Source organism: Mustelus asterias, chromosome 6, assembly GCF_964213995.1.
Source record: "Mustelus asterias chromosome 6, sMusAst1.hap1.1, whole genome shotgun sequence".
NCBI classification, from domain to species: Eukaryota; Metazoa; Chordata; class Chondrichthyes; order Carcharhiniformes; family Triakidae; genus Mustelus; species Mustelus asterias.
The window spans coordinates 61,416,650-61,430,525 of NC_135806.1; positions in this window are offsets into that span (position 1 = coordinate 61,416,650).

Genomic DNA, 13,876 nt, shown 5'->3' on the forward strand with positions numbered 1-13,876 from the left:
CTTCATGTGTGGCACTGGTGGCAGACTTTGTCTTGCCGGAATTGGCAAGAAATGCAGGAGATAATCTCATCTGACTTCATCAAAGCTCCGAGACTACATTCCCATCACCTCTCACAGATGGAAGAATGCCAATCTATATGTGTACACTGACTGTCAAGCAACACTTAATTACTTCCTTCTGTCACATCTACTTTTTTAATGTTATTTCCATCTTGCCCATCACACATTTTTCTGCCATGGCTAATGTTACCTCCTCACTTAATTTATCTCTATTAAGTTCTACAAGTGTGGTTTCAAAGATCAGTGCTTATTCTCCTCTGAGATCTACCAGTTGCCGAAATGGGTTCTGCTGCTCACCTTAGAGATATCCCTGCTGTCTGTCCCCTCCCTGCCACTGACCTTTGCAGTTATCACCTCTTCTTATACTATTTCTGATTCCATTTCGCTCACCCCAGATCCCCTGACTCAACAGCGAGATCTCGTGACCACCACCACCCTGGCAGCTGTCATGCTACTAGTCGATGGGTCTTCTGGGGTGCTAAAAGTCACATTTTGAGCCTTTATCAGAATCTGGCTGCAGGTTTTTCTGCTTTTTCGATGCAGATAAAGATTTGGAAGTACCTAACAGTTTTGATATTAAATAATAGAGATTTCCACAGCCACTGCTGGGGAGCCCATTAAAAGAATCATGTCCATCATTACTGTTCCGACCTTCCAGTGTTCCCTCTCTTACTGCTGCCAAATCCTGAACCTCAACACACTTCTAACCATAATGGAATCCTCCTCCTCCCTCAGCTAAATTTCATACAATTATCTATATTACAAGTTTCCCCAACTAAGTAGTTGGGAATCCTAAGAAATTCGCTCCTCTCTAATGACTGAATTTCTCACTCTCAACCATCCGTTGTTTACCGACCTCTACATACTCTCCTGCCAACGCTTTGTGCATTCATCCCACCACCTCTCCTCATCGACCCTCTGTTACCCTGCTGAGAGAACTCATTCACTGCATTTTATCAGTCACATCTCTCAATTCCTTCCAAATGTTATCATACCCTGTTTCTACCTTCTCTCTGCTGTAAGATTCCTAATCCTAATGCAGCCACACCCAGCACTTCCATTCAGAGCTCCCACTCCTCTGCATTGATTTAGTTTCTCCATAATTGTACATGCTTCCCTTATTTCAATTATCTCATTCCACTCAGATAATGGAGAAATTTGGCTGCCTGAGAAGCTCATCAGAATGGTTTGACAGTTCCAAGACAGCTGCTCACATGTGGATGATGGTGAGACTTCCTGGGTGGCTCAGTGGCACAGTGGTTAACACTGCTGCCTCACAGCATCAGGGACCTGGGTTCAATTCTGGCCTTGGGTCACTGTCTCTGTGGAGTTTGCACGTTCTCCCCAAGTCTGCATGGGTTTCTTCTGGGTGCTCCGGTTTCCTCTCACAGTCCAAGAATGTGTCGGTTAGGCGGATTAGCCATGTGAAATGTGTGGGGTAATGGGGATAGGGAGAGGGGTGGACCTGGGTAAGATGCTGAGTTGGTGCAGACTCAATGGGACAAATGGCCTCCTTCTGCACCATAGGGATTCTATGGTTCTATGGTTCCAACCCATTCCCAGTCACTACTGAAGTTAAATATGGCATGCATACTAGCACCAACCCTCTTCAGCACATTTTTCTCCACCATGCTCTCCACTGCCTTCCATAATGGAGATACTGGCATTGAAATCAGATATCACACGGACATGAAACTACTCAATCTGAAATGACCAGAGAAGTGGTACTGAGTAAATTGTTGGTGCTGACAACAACCAGGGTCCTGATGGACTTCATCCTTGGGTTTTAAAAGAAGTGTCTAGTGAGATAGTTGATGCATTGGTTTTAATTTTCCAAAACTCCCTAGATTCAGGGACGGTCTCATCCAATTGGAAGATAGCAAACATAACTCTATTATTTAAAGGGGAAGGAGACAGAAAGCAGGAGACTACAGGCCAGTTAGCTTTACATTTGTCATAGGGAAAATGTTAGAAGCTATTATTAAAGATGTTGCAGCTGGGCACTTGGATAAACCTATGGCAGAATCAACATGGTTTTGTGAAAGGGAAATCATGTTTAACCAACTTATTGGCATTTTTTGAAGAAGTAACATCTGCTGTGAATAAAGGGGAACCAGTGGATGTAGATTTCCAGAAGGCATTTAGTAGAGTGCCACATCAAAGTTTAGGAAAAGAAAAGTTCATGGTATGGGAGTAACATATTTGTATGGATGCAAGATTGACTGGCTAATAGGAAGCAGTGAGTAGGCATAAATGGGTCTTTTTCAGGTTGGCAAAATGGTGGGATCACTGCTGGAATCTCAACTGTTTACAATTTATATAAATGACTTGGATGAAAGGTTTGAAAGGATGGTTGCCAAATCTGCTGATGACACAAAGATAGGTAGAAAAGTGAGTTGTAAAGAGGACATAAGGAGGCTGCTCACAGGTATAGATATGTTAAGAGAATGGGCAAAGATCTGGCCTATGGAGCATTTTGGCAGAAAATCTGGAATTGTCCATTTTGGCAGGAAAAATAAGAAATAAGCATATTATATAAACAGAGAGAGATTGCAGAGCTGTGAGGTGCAAATGGATCTGAGTGTCCCAGTGCATGAATCACAAAATGCAGGTACAGCAAGTAATTGGGAAAGCTAATAGAATGTTATTATTTATTGTGAGGGGAATTGATTGCAGAAGTAAGGAGGATACGCTTCATTTGTACAGGGCATTAGTGAGACCACATTTGGAATACTGTGTACAGTATTGGTCACTTTATTTAAGGAAGGATGTAAATGCTTTGGAAGCAGTTCAGAGAAGGTTTAAGTTAATAATACCTGGAATGAGTGGGTTGTCTTATGAGGAAAGGTTGGACAGGCAAAGCTTGTATCCACCGGAGTTTAGAAAACTAAGAGGTGACTTGATTGAAACATATAGGATCCTGGGGGAATATGGAGAGGATGTTTCCTTTTGTGGGAGAATCTAGAACTGGAGGTTAATGTTTAAAAATAAGAGTTTGTCCATTTAAAACAGAGGTGAGGTGAAATTATTTTGCTTAGAAGGTTGTGAGTCTTTGAAATTCTCTTCATGAAAAGGTGGTGGAAGCAGATTCTTTGAATATTTTTAAGGCAGAGGAGGATACATTCTTGGTAAACAATTGGGTGATAGGTTATCAGGGGTAGGCGGGATACAGATTTGAGGTTACTATAAGATCAGCTATGATCTTATTGAATGAAGGAGCAGGCTTGAGGGGCTGAATGGCCTACTCCTGCTCCTTGTTTGTATGTTCGTAAAAGCTCTCCAACTTTAGTCATTGAGCTTCAGTATTGAGATGGTACTTTGTGCATGCGTTAACTCACAAAATGAGTTCCAAATCATTGTCAAATGCTTCTCCGAAATTATGAGAAAATAAGCTTTTCACTAAATGCCCAGGAAATCATAGAAAATCTACAGTGCAGAAGGAGGCCATTTGGCCCATTGAGTCTGCACAGACAACAATTCCACCCTAGGCCCTATCTCCGCAACCCCACACATTTATCCCACTAATCCCTCTAACCAACACAGGGACAATTTAGTATGGTCAATCAACCTAACCCGCACATCTTTGGATTGTGGGAGGAAACTAGAGCATCCGGAGCAAACTCACACAGACACGGGGAGAATGTGCAAACTCCACACAAACAGTGACGCAAGCTGGGAATCGAACTCAGGTCCCTGGAGCTGTGAGGCAGCAGTGCTAACCACTGTGCCACCGTGCCACCCATCAGATCAGCCATGAAATGGAAGTCCTCTTCCAATCAATCCCACAGCAGAACAAACTCCACCATCCCCCTCTGTCCCCCAGACCCCACTCCTGGACTAATTTCCATATCTTGGTCTTCTTCTGGCGAAAGCAGACAGAGGTGCTGAAATTCTTCATCCTTTCCAATGTGCCAGCTCAGCCTTCAGCTGACTGAAGAAAAGAGGATTTGAGGACCAGGATCTCAAACGCAAGACTAAGGTCATGCTTTACCAGGCAACAGTGATCTCCTTGCTTCCATGTGCTTTGGAGACTTGAACAACCGACAGCAGGCACCCCAAAGCACTGAAGAAGAACTGCCAGCAGTACTTTCACAAACTCCTTTAAATGCCATGGCAAGGATGGTGGTCTAACAGCACCATCTTTTCCTAAGCCAATTTGTCCAGCATCAAGGTGCAGATTACTCAAAACCAGCTCCTTGGATGGGATATGTCACTCATGTGTCTGACATTAGATTCCTGAAGTAATTGATCTACTCTGAACATGGACATGGCAGGAGACTCCCAAGATAACAGCAGAAATGCTTTGGGGATGTCCTCAAAGCATCCCTGCAGAGGTCAAACAGATTGTCTAACTCATAGGACACCCTAGCTTGTAACCGACCAAAATGGGGAAGGTTTACTCAGGAAGGCACTGAACATGTTGAGAGGCTTCATTGGTAATATGCAAAGGTGAAATCTAGGCACCGAAGGGAGCACACAAACCTCCAAACAACCCATATACCCAAACCTTCGTGCATTCCCTGCACCGCATGTGGCAGAGTCTGCAGATGGAGTACTGGACTCATCATAACCCATCGAATCAGAGTAGAAGTAAGTCATCCTAGTTCCCAGGGACCGTCCAAGAAGGAGAAGAAAATCTATATACTTGGCTCAATACTGCTTGACATTAGTATCTGTCCAGAAGGAAGGAAGGTGGTGGATGAGTGCTACCTCATTTTATGTGCCCTCCTCACAGGAAACACCCTCATCAGGGGCACAGAAAATTCTGATGACTCCATCATCTCTCTCCCTAGCAACAGCCTGAGATTAAGCCAGTTCGTTCACACCTTTTGATCCTGAGATGAGATTTCGTCTCCATATTCATGGCATTCCTAAGACCACCTATTTTGACCTGGATAACATCACCCAACTTTTTCCTTATCTCAGCTCATCTGCTGCTGGAACCTTCATTCAGGCCTTTGTTCATGCTCTAAACTCAACTATTCCCATGCACTCCTGTCTGGCCTGCCACAGACTACCCTTTGTAAACTTGAGCTCATTCAAACTCTTCTGCCCTTCACTTAAGTTGTAGAAAGCCCCATTCCCCGATCATCCTTGTACTCATTGATCTGTTCGGGCTCCCAGTCAAACGAAGTCTTGATTTTAAAATTCTCATTATTGTTTCCAAATCCCTTCCTGGTCTCACCTCTCCCTACTTCCTCCATCCCCACAGCCCTCTGAGATAACAGCATTCTTCTAATTCTGCCATCTTGTCCATCCCCAATTTTAATTGCTCTGTCTTTGCTGGACTTCCCTTCAGATGCTTTAGCCGTAAACTCTATAATTTCCTCCCTACACCTCTTTGTCAATCTACATCACTTTCCTTCTTTAAGGGTTCCTTAAAATCTACCTCTTTGACCAAGTTTTTGGTTATCTGCCCTAATATTTCCTCATATGGCTTGGTGTTTTATAATGCTCCTGTGAAACGCCTTGGGATGTTGTATTATATTACAGGTGCTATATAATTAGAAATTGTTGCTGTTACTGGAATGGACTTGTGAATGGGGCATTAAAGGCAGAATTCCAGAATCATTCAATAAGGAACTGAAAGTTGCGATGGGAAAACTGATCAGTCTTTTTAGGTCATTAGGTTAAAATGGACTGAATAGTCTTTTTAATCTATATCCGTCTTAGAATTTCGCAAGATAAACCACAAAATTCCTTAATTTTGGTTTAACCTACTGATTTTCACATACTCCAATATTTGACTTGTAAATGAGTGCATCATGAGAATAGTAAAGCTTGCATTAAAATGATCTGACATTTAACCTTTTTCATTTGTTCATAAGTGCAGATGCAAATGAGTAAATTCTGTCAAAGCTGATTGCGTGTCACTTTTACAGACCCTCCCGCACTGAGGACAATAACGCACAGCTCCTTTGGAACTTTTTCTCTCCCCATCCCCATACCTCCCCCAATCCCCATTCCAAGCAAGGAAGAAAAGCTCACCAAACACATGAAACCTGCTGATTGGGGGTTTATTCAGCAGCTTCTTAAAAACCACACAGATCAGGAAATCTCAGGTTTAAGCTCCTGATGTTGAATTCACTGATCTCAGCTGCACTGATGGCCTGGGTGCTCCAACTGGCATCAACCCGAAGGGGGAAATTCAGCCCAGGCTCCTGCTCTGGCTTGCTATTCAGTGACCTTTGCTGGAGGGGCATATCAGGTGAGAACAGGAACAAAAAGCAGGAGGGCAGTGCCCGTTAAATACAATACAGATGGTAGATCAAGCAATTTACTTCAAATAGCAAATACAACTGATTTTCACTGAATCCAATATTCCTTTAAAAGCACAAAAATAATATTGAAATTTGTATCTGTACCACCCAATGTCACCCTGGGAAATAGTGTTAGCTTCTGAACTTGCATGCCAACACTTAAATCTACAAATGAGTGACAACAATCTCTATTTATGAAATACTACCCATAGCTCCTGTCATAGTGTTGACAGATGTTATAGCTTTCCTGAACTGCTGAACTAATCGACATCGTGTACGATAGCTGGCACCTGTGAGCACCAATTCTGTCAGCAGCTTGACAGAGTGCAGCCATAATTGGGAAGTTCCGCTCATTAAATGGACCTCCAGAGGTTAGCTGTTTTCACTCTGGGATTGCTACCAAAGCTGGGAAGAGTCATTTTTCCTTCCCTGGATTCTGTGTAATGTGGATGAGAGATTGTTTTAATGGTGCAATTTGTCATCATGATGTAAGGAGTCAGGTTGCAGAGTGTGAAGGTCAGAAATAATCTTATACAGCGTTACATCACTGGCTCAGCTGGTTAAGTCAGTGAGTAGCTGAGGCATACAAACTAAGATGGTATCAGGTTGAATCCCTGCTCTGCGCTGTTTTGAAGAGCTCTTGGATGGGCTAAGCTCTAAGAGTTCTGATGCTAGGGGCATTGATGGCCAATGCTGCTTGTTCTATTTCTCCTGTTCCTTCCTCCATCCTTATTTCTTGCTATGCAGGTAGTGGGAAGACCTGCTCCAAGGTGTAAAGCTGTGAAGCAAGTACCACACAACCACACATCTGGTGACATCTGCACTGCAAAGATCCAGCCAAACAGTCCAGGCAGCGGAAATGTTGCTTGAACCTTCTGATAATCTGGCTGATGATACTTCCGACGGCTCTGATGGTTGAGCAGCTCTGCAACTGTGCCAGAATCCTGACAGCAATCATGAACAATGCTTGAAAGAGCAGACAGCCTGTGACCGGACAGCCTGGTTGGGATAAAGGTGGCAGAGAGGACTGGCACAGGGTGAATGAATCATGATTGTGACTAGGAAATCGAGCTCAGACCTGCATGATGTGCTTAAGTGGTCACAAAAGAAGCTGAATATTGAAGGATTCAAATTCCTCCCTATTGATAGAAACACCAGGCTGGTCAGGGGAAGCATATGAGGCAATGTGGGTGCAACCTGCAATACCATATAGCCAGGGAAGCCTGCAATATGAGGGAAGTAGGTGCTCTCGTCTGGCTTTGTTCTGTCCATATAGTTTTTCTCTTGGTGTAGAGAGCCCTATTGCCCTCCTGAAACATTGAACAGCCAACTTGGAGATGTCATTAATGTCTCTCGCTGTAAACTGGAATGACTCAGGAACATAAAAGAATTGGGCACTTCTGTAGGTGTTCTGGATATATAATCAAAGCATGTACAAGGCTGATCATTATATTTAAATGAGACCTCAAGGATCTTAGATCAAATTTATCTGCTAAGTAAATGATGAGGTAGCTCTAGGGATGGTTCCAAATTATAGACTCAGGGTTTGAAGGCCAGTGTCATATGCTGTACAAACTTGGCAGCTCTTGATGTCTCAACCTCAATAGGTCTTAGGTTTGGATGTCCATTGGATACATTGAGATTTACAGCATATGAGTTATGAAGCCTTCAAATTTCAGTCCAAAGCTTAAGTTTCAAAGAGGCAGTTTGTGAACAGGCAATGTGCCAGTCGATTGTAAAAGAACCTCATACTAAGATTAGAGATCAGAGATCAGTTCCATAGCGGGCCACAAGACACGAGTAAGAATAAGAGACATGGCTGAATAGCAAATGGGTTTAAGTGTGGCAGTTAAAGTTATTGAAAATTCACTCACATCTACAAGCCAGCTCCAATGGGTAAGGTCCAAGATTAATACAAGCATATTCACTAAGTTGCATGTAATATCCTCCGAGGGGCAGGTTATTAATTTAAAGATGTTATTCTGTGAACTGCAGCAAAATTGACATTTGAATTTAATAGCACATCCATGGCTTCCTGTAACTTGCCATTCAAACCAGGAACAGAACAGAACAGCAATGCATGGGTATCATTGAACATCAGACAGTTAAATAATCCAATAAGTACTTAGTACTCAAATCCACTTTCTTACCCACCCCTGTTCAGGGTATTTGTGCAAGGTTAATTTCTACATTTTGGAGGTTTTCAAACTCACATTGTTGGGTGGTTCCATGTCTGCTTTAGATTGAGTCTTGGTTGAGGAGCACGATGTCCAAGAGCAACAACAACCTATTATGGAGAGAAATGAACAGAGTATGAGGCAGGGGTTTGACATATGAGAGAGGAGTCAAGCTTGCAGGAGACGTCCCCGTGTTACAGGGTATGCAGGCAGACACTCCGCTTTCTAAACCTCTCAGAAGAGAAGTGTTTTTAGAGAGTGTGATTGCTGAGTCGGGCTGTGGCAAACATCTGCAGCCCTGGGACCTGACTGTCCCGCAGTAACATCAGCTGGGATCGTAACGCTTGACTGTCAGCCAAACAGCCTTTTTCCACCATTTTCATTTTTTAAATACCTGGTAAAGAGAAATGTTCAAAGAAAATTTAAAAGAAGCTATCCTTTTTAATGCCTCTTTGCTTTTTCTCCGGGGTTCCACATCGCTGTGTCCTGGATATTGACTCCAGGCCAATCCTGGAATGTTGACAGTCCTATTCCGGACCCATAGCAATGTTCTTCACTCTTGACTGCTCTCTGAAATGACCTAGCAAGTCATTCAGTTCAAGGGCAATTAGAGATGGGCAACAAATGATGACTTACCAGCATTGCCCACATCACATGAAAGAATAAAAGAATTCCAGGTGTTTCCACAGTACTGTCAGAGACAAACCCAAATTAAATTAGGCACTGATTACGTCAACTTCAATTCTGCCAAGTATATGAGGTGAAGTCAAAGGATAACCATGAAACCATTGTCAATTGTCATAAAAACCATCTGGTTCATGTCCTTCAGGGAAGGAAATCTGCCATCCGTACCTGGTCTGGCCTGGTCCGGTCCACATGTGACTCAGGATCCACAGTGATATGTTTGACTCTTAAATGTACTCTGAAATAGCCTAGCAAACCATTCTGTTCAAGGACAGTGGGAAGGAACTTAAACATGGAATTAGGAAGGCTAAAAGGGGCCATGACAAACAGGGTCAAGGAGAATCCCAAGGCTTTTTATACATATATTAGGAGCAAGAAGGTAGCAAGAGAAAGAGTAGGCCCACTCAAGGACATTGGAGGAAAGTTATGCGTGAACCACAGGAAGTGGGTGAGATCCTTAAGGAATACTTTGTATCGGTATTCACCAAGGTGAAGAACATGATCGATGTTGAGGTCAGGGATGGGTGAGTGAGCGCTCTAGATATTGCCAATATATTGAAGGAGGAAGTGTTAGGTATCCTAAATTGCATTAAGGTAGACAAGTTCCCGGGGCCGGATGGATTCTATCCCTGGTTACTGTGGGAAGCATGGAAAGAAATAGCTGGGCCTTAACAGATATCTTCACATCATCTTTGACCACAGACAAGGTTTCAGAGGACTGGAGAATAGCCAATGTTGTTCCCTTGTTTAAGAAAGGAAGCAGGGATGATCCAGGAAATTATAGGCTGGTGAGCCTGACATCTGTGGTGAGGAAGCTTTTGGAGAAGATACTGAGGGACAGGGTATATGCACATTTGGAAAAAAATTGACTAATTAGTGACAGGCAGCGTGGTTTTGTACGGAGAAGGTCATGTCTCACCAACTTGATTGAGTTTGAGGTGACAAAGATAATTGATGAGGGAAGGACTGTAGATATAATTTATATGGACTTCAGTAAGACGTTTGACAAGGTCTCACATGGCAGACTGGTACAAAAACTAAAATCACATGGGATTCGCGGTGGGCTGGCTAGATGGATACAGAATTGGCTTGGTCATAGAAGACAAGGAGTAGCAGTGGAAGGGTGTTTTCAAAATGGAGATCTGTCGTTAGTGGTGTTTGCAGGGATCAGTGCTGGGACCTCTGTTGTTTGTAGTATGTATAAATGATCTGGGGGAAAGTATGGATGGTCGGATTAGTAAGTTTTCAGATGACACGAAGATCGGCAGAGTTGCTGATAGTGCTGAGGATTGTCAGAGGATATGGCTGGATATTGATAGATTGGAGACTTGGGGTCCTATTTTACCATTTTGATTCGAAGTCCTGGACGGGTTTGAAACTGGGAGTACTTCAGATCCGACTTTTAGACCCGTTCTCAGGCACGCCCATACACACTCTGCCTGGAAAAATATCAGCGATTCCGATTCGTGCTGCACAAACCTGTGGGCGGGGCTTAACGCACCCGAAATCCTGCAGCTCCGATCGGTGCCTCCAACTGTGCATGCGCAGAAAAAAAATGATAGAATAACACCTCCCTGCCACATCCCTCCAGAGCCGGATAATGCCTCCCCCTGGCCCCCACAGACATTGCCCCACAACATTAATGACCCCCTTATCCTCCCCAACCCCCCACCACCCAGACAGATCACAGGCACCTCCCCCTTCCCCCCACCAATCTCAGGCAGAGTGGCAGCAGACCCCCCCCTTCCCCCCACTGATCTCAGGCAGAGTGGCAGCAGAACCCCCCCTTCCCCCCGACTGATCTCAGGCAGAGTGGCAGTAGACCCCTCTTCCCCCCACCACTGATCTCAAGCAGAGAGATCCACCCTGCCCACTCCACCCTACAGACATCAGGCAGATTGATCCCCTCACCCCCACCCTGGACCCTCCTGCACAAGGCCCCCATCTCCTCCAGGCTCCAATGGCTGTGTGACACCTCCCTCTCTCTCCCCTGTCCCCAATCATTGAGGCACTGATCCACCCAATCCCCCCCACTACCCCCCCCCACCCCCCCCCCCCCGCCCCCGCCCCACCCCCCCCCCCCCCCCCCCCCCCCCGCCCCCGCCCCCGCCCCACCCCCCTCCCCATTAGCACATCTGCAAGTGCTCACTTGCATGGAACTTGCTGGAATACTCTGCCAAACTGCCTGCAGCTGATCTGCCCTAACGAGGGGCAGCTCCATTAAACACTCAAGAATGGACAGGCAGGCAAGCATTCCTGCACAAAATGAGCGTACGACTAGCCCCCTGATTCTCTGAAGGTGACCTCGGGAGACTGCTTGGTGCAGCAGAGGTGAGGCGGGACACTCTGTTCCCCTCAGGAGGACGCAGACCCAAGGGGGCTGATGGAAATGCAGCCTGGTAGGCAGCTGCTGCCTCCATCAGTGCCAGGGCACTGGCCCCCTGAACTGGGAAGCAGTGCTGGAAAAAAGTCAATGACCTCATCCGTGCAGCAAGGGTGAGTGCTGAACCCCATCTTGCATCTTCCCCCAAACTCCCCCAGATCCTCCCATCCCCAGCACCCTGCATGTTTCCAGCCCCTGACCCCCAAGCAGCTCCTTCCTATCCCCCCAAGAGCCCCACTGCGCTTGCCCTCTAAGGACCACCACCTGATACTCTGCAGGAGTCACACCACTATTTATTTCATGGCTCCTTCTGTCTCCACAGGAGAAGACCGACCATGACATCCGTGAGAGGGTGAAGTCAGGGGGTGGTGAGCCAGACCTCCGGGTCCTCGCCCACTTTGAGCGCTGGAGCTCTCAAGAGAAGGGGAGATGCGGGTTGTCAGTGACAGCACGGTCGGACTGCCGTCAAGATGTGAGCACCTGTCAATCCTCCACTCACTTTGAGGCAACTTCTCAGGGGCACGAGCTCCAGGTGCTATGGGCAAGGTTTAAAGGAGATATACGAGGCATGTTTATTCACACAGAGAGGGTAGTGGGTGCCTCGAACTCGCTGCCGGGGAGGTCGCAGACGCAGATACGATAGTAACCTTTAAGGGGTGTCTTTACAGCTATGTGAATGAGATGGGAAGGAAGCATATGGTCCCCGGAAGGTAAGGGTTACAAATCAGATGGGCAGCCTGGTCGCTACAGGCTTGGAGGCTGAAGGGCCTGTTCCTGTGATGTCATTTTCTTGGTGCTTTGTTCTATGTTGAATGGAGAAATGTGATTCATGTGTTTGGCATCCTGGATTCCTCTCCCTCCCTTGCACTTAACCTTGTGTCCTGTGTTGCAGGGACACATCCGGATGCCCCGGGGCCTTCTGGACTCCAGGCCCCTACTGCAGCTCCCACCCATCCTGGTCCAGACAGCTCGGATGAGTCCTCGGAGGATATGGGTGGAGGGACCTCCGAGGGTGGCACCGTTTTGGCGTCAGCTGCCACCTCACAACTCACCATCCCAGAAACTGACATGTCGGTGGGTCCAGTTAGTGGTGAGGCTTCTGGGTCACTCTCTGGTGTGAACAACACATCTGATAATGTACATCGGGTGGAGGAGGGAACGTCGGAGGCCTCTGGCATGCGGGGGCCTGCTGGGAGGTGGGGACTCAGCTGGTCCCAGCTACATGCTAGGCCTCTGCAATCACTTCTCCCTCAGCTGCTGGAAATGCAGCAACAGAGGGAGTGCAGGCGGGGCTGACGGCCATACTGGGCCAACTGTGAGGTTGTTGGGAGGAGTCCCAAAGCTTTCAGGCGGACCAGCTATTGCCTGTCTTGAGTGCTTCTCAGACAAACACTGCAAGGGTGGCGTCTGCAGTGGAAAGCCTGGGGCAGGGGATCCTCACCATGAGTGGCAGACTCCAAGCGATGGCCAAGTCACAGCAGGCCACAGAGGGGTCTCAGAGGGCCGCGTTTGAGTCACAGCAGAGTCTCAGAGGGCTGTGGCCCAGTCACAGCGGACCTCAGCTGAGGGACTGAACAAGATTCTTGAGGTTCGACAGCATTGAGACACAGCGGGCTACGGCAGCGGCTCTTGAGAATGTGGCCCAGTTGCAGAAGGTCATGGCTGAGGGTTGCAGAGCATGGCCCAGTCTCAGAGGGCACTTGCTGCGGCCATTGAGAGGTGGCTCCCGACTCAAGTGGCCATCGCAGAGGGGTCGACCACCATGGGTAGGACGCAGGTGGTCCTCCAGGACTGACAGGGCCAGGTGACGCCGGAGCTTCTGGAGCTCACTGCAGAAGCACCACCATCCCATGGAGTGACCCAGAAGCCCACAGGAATCCCAAGGGAGGAGGAAGGACTCGAGCCCATGCCTGGACCTTCCAGCCAGGAGACTGTGGCTGTGGCTACACTTTCTGTGTCCCCCCCTTCCCAACACCAGGGCATCTCAGGGGCAGCGGGATGAAGAGGGTGTCATGGAAACGTCCCAGACACCTGGAAGCCAGTCAGGGTCCTCAAGGTCCAGGGCCTCCAGAGGATGCCCACCACACGCATCACAGGCCACGGGGCGAGGTAGGCAGCTGGCCCCCTCCACCTCCAATGTACATTCTGGGAAATCACTGAGACATAGTGGTAGGCCACGTAAGGTTAGGAAGTTTAGTTGTACTGAGATGGCACGCGTGAAGGGCTGCACTAGTTAGAAAGATATTTAAGCACTTTAATGTTTTCTGTTCACAAGTTTTTTATGTCTGATTTAAACATCTTTATTGCAATTA